The sequence below is a fragment of the Pinus tabuliformis genome, chromosome J (genome assembly GCF_031772625.1).
Source record: "Pinus tabuliformis cultivar Carrire ecotype Pingquan chromosome J, CPIR1, whole genome shotgun sequence".
NCBI classification, from domain to species: Eukaryota; Viridiplantae; Streptophyta; class Pinopsida; order Pinales; family Pinaceae; genus Pinus; species Pinus tabuliformis.
The window spans coordinates 1,205,994,913-1,205,998,560 of NC_142295.1; positions in this window are offsets into that span (position 1 = coordinate 1,205,994,913).

The window sequence follows — 3,648 nt, forward strand, 5'->3', positions numbered from 1 at the left end:
TGTACCTATTCTGAAACCAACCTTACTTGCCATCATTCCGCCTCTGTTATATAACGAAATTGTACTTGTTCTTTTGTATTTCTTACTTCATTTACAATTTCCCATAACGAAGAGTAAACTAGTCTTGCTTTGGCCTCTTAGATCTGAACCTGTGTTAGGCATTTTGCTGGTCTAAAGAGTTAGCTTGTTTGCTGTCCATAGCTGGCTAGTCTTTTTACTTTCGTCATTATGGTTTGATTTCATGTATTTCCAGTGATTAAACAAGTAAATCTTAAGGTGTCTTTTGATTTTGGACTAGCTTGTTTACTTTCGCTTTAAATCGAAATCAAAGTTATATAACAACTTTCTTTTTGTAATACATCAACATTAAGAAAGGGAAAAGAAAATACATGCATTGTGCATTTTGCATTTGACTGTTTGCATGAAGATTTAGGAAATTTTGCATTAGTGTGTGCTCTATGATCTGTGTGAAAAGATTTGCCTTTCTTTTCCCTCAGTAGTTAAGATTTTCAAAGTTGAAAGATTGAAAAGTTTGCTTCTCATCTTAGACTGCGTTCAGGAATTTGTTACATACATCTCGTGGTGATCCTTAAAGGCAAACTGCTAAACAAGATCAACATTAAAATAAATTCAATTTACATAACAATGCTTTGTAACATAACGCAAACACATAGAGGTCTAGGTAGAGACGTGTTCTGGCATCGTTAAACATAGTGACTGTCGATCTCTACGAAGGTGGGTGATTCCTCCTGAGAGTCGGTGGCACTAATACGGACTTGTGCTCCCACGTACCGTCGCGTATATATTGGGAGACCCCTATAGGAACAAAGCCTTTATCCATAGGAAGCCATGTCGGCCGCCCTACTGATCGCGATGCAGTGAACACAACATTCACGAAGATCGACCACCCGTACCGTAAAACGTATTTTGTGGTTTCGCGAAAAGTTTGGCACACCCTCTGCCTAGAACTCCAGAGAAGTTTCTTTTGGCCTTTTTCAAACTCTATAACTGAAAAAGTCCATCCGAGCATTTTTCACTTCGGGCTCGTTAAAACATCGAAGGAGACTAGAGTCATCTTTAGCTTTTTCTCGACTCTTAAAACATCAAAAAGCAAAGTTGTGTCTAAAGCGTCGTTAATAAAATTTATTTTAAATCGGAACATAATCACCTGTTATTCCTACATTGATCTTTCAGTTGAAAAGTATGGAGCCCACCAACCAAGAAAGTCACCTTGGTGGAAGTCCCAATCCCTTCTCCTCTTGGGGAGATATTGGTGCGCCTCATATGGCCACATTGTCACTTCCAGGATTAACAATTGGCCTACCTGTATGGCTCTTTTCAACTAATGTAGTTCAGATCGCCACTAATCCTGAGCAGTCGAATCAACAGTCAGACCAGTCTAGAACTACCCACCAGCCTTCCACTTCTTACAATTCTTCCTCTGATCCTTCATCTTCGCAAGGTAGAGCCGGCAAAAGTCAGCCTCCCATGGAGAAGAAGGAAAAGAAGAAGAGAGAAAAGAAGCAGAAGGGGCCTATGGCGAAGGCGACTGGGGGCAAGCAAAAGACATCTGACAAAAATCCACACACTGCACCGACCGGGCCTAAATCGCCATGTGTCATTTGCAAAGGGACTCACTTCCATTGTGATTGTACTTGTATTCCCCGGATACTAAGGGACTGGTCTCCCAGGTTGCACAATCCGGTAGCATCAACCTCTGGTAGTCATGTTGATTGCAGTCCGTCAACTAGTGAGAGTGAAGGACGAAAAGGGAGACCAAGATCACCCTGTATGTTGTGTGAAGGCGATCACGCCATCCACCGATGTCCATTCTTAGATGAGGCGAAGAGAGTTTTGGAAGATCGTCCGGTATCACCGTTACGACTTCCTCCTGGATACCAAAAACTCGTGCCTGATCCCTCGATAGTTGAAAATCCAGCTGGCCCGCTCAAGTGGTCAGCTGAAGTGTCAGTCATTGAGAATGAACCTGCTGAATCCAGACCAGATGAAAGTTTAAAGGTCGAAACGGCAGTTGACCCGGTTCTTCCTTCAGAGGTTTCATCCTCAAATGACTCCGTCATTGAAGACTCATCTTCAAATGGCACCCTCACTGAAGAGAATAAGGATGACACCGTCCATATTCTTTTCATCAACACAGACTCTGATGAGCATCAGGGAAACGCGCCCATTCCTTTATCGCAGGAAGGAACATCGTCAGGGTCGTATCCGGCCGTGTATTCGGTCCCACCACCAAGCAACCTGGTTGTGTCCTTTGATTGGAATCAACTAGGCAGACCCCGGTTACCAGCCAGTATCCCATTCAGAATCATCGTCCAAATCTACAGAATGGTGATGGCTGGAACTATCATTAATGAAGGGGCATCTGTGAGTATCCTTTCCTCTATTGCTTGGAAAGCACTGGGTTCCCCGGCGCTTTTACCTGAGATGAGAAATCTATCAGGTTTTGATAAAGGAACCAGTCGCCCGTTAGGGATTCTCCCCAATGTTCCAGTTACATTGAAAGGGAAGACAGTTCATATGAACATCATGGTCATCCAGGGACCCTTGGTGTATAACTTACTCCTTGGACGAGACTATATATATTGCATGGAGGCGATAGTGTCCTCACTCTTCAGAGTTATGTGTTTTCCGCACGAAGGAAGAATGGTCAAGCTCGTAGACCAACTTTCATTTCCAGGATCACGCATCGCAAATAGTCAAATACCATCCCTTAACGGTTTATTCACTCAAGGAATGCCTCCACCCCCGGTTCTACTTCCCGATGAATGCGAGTGATTCGGAAAGAAAGAACTGGGACCCAGGGGGCATGCACCCTGGCCTGCCTTGGGCAGAGGAAACCTTGGGTATAAAGTTAATTTCCGCAGAAGAATGGACTAGTCCGTACCCCGTCCGAAGGAAGGAAGAGAGGGTTGTTCTAGGATAAAGTTCTTTTGTCAAAGTTATGTGAGTGAGATAATCAGCTTCTCGCTCCCTTTGTCTAAAAAAGTAGGCTCTCCTGAGGGAGGAGATCCATTTGTGGCGGCAAGTAGCCACCATCTTTGAAGGCAAGCCTCACCCATTAAAACATATGTTTTGAAGGATAAGTAAGGGCAACCTCCAAAGAAAGAGATGAAATTGCTGAAACAAGTAGTCACCATCCTTAGCAACCTAATGATAGACATCGCCGAAAAGAGAGTTTAGTTTGCGGCAGCAAATAAAACCATTTTTCGGGTAATAAGAAAGAGGAAGAGCCTTGAAATTATACTTTATACCTGGGGGCATGCGAACCTTTTGGAGTGCAAGCATGGGATGACTATTTATTTTTTTACTTTTTAGGTCCTCCCTTTAAACCTGTAGGTCTAACCCTTTAAACTCGTAGGATTAGCTGTTTCCAGCTTGCATAAAGAAAGGATGTGGGGCAAAAGTTAAAACTTGCCAAATAGGAGCATAGCTTCGTGAGATAAAGCTCCTTAAAAAATAGCTATCTCACCTGAGGCGTTTCTTGTATTATGACTGGTATAATCGAGCAGTTTTAGCACACAGTTCATGCTCGTTAAAAAATAAACGCAAGATCCGAGCAGTTTTAGCACATAGTTCATGCTCGTTAAAAAATAAACATAAGTTGTGAGCAATCTTCCCCTAGAGTTC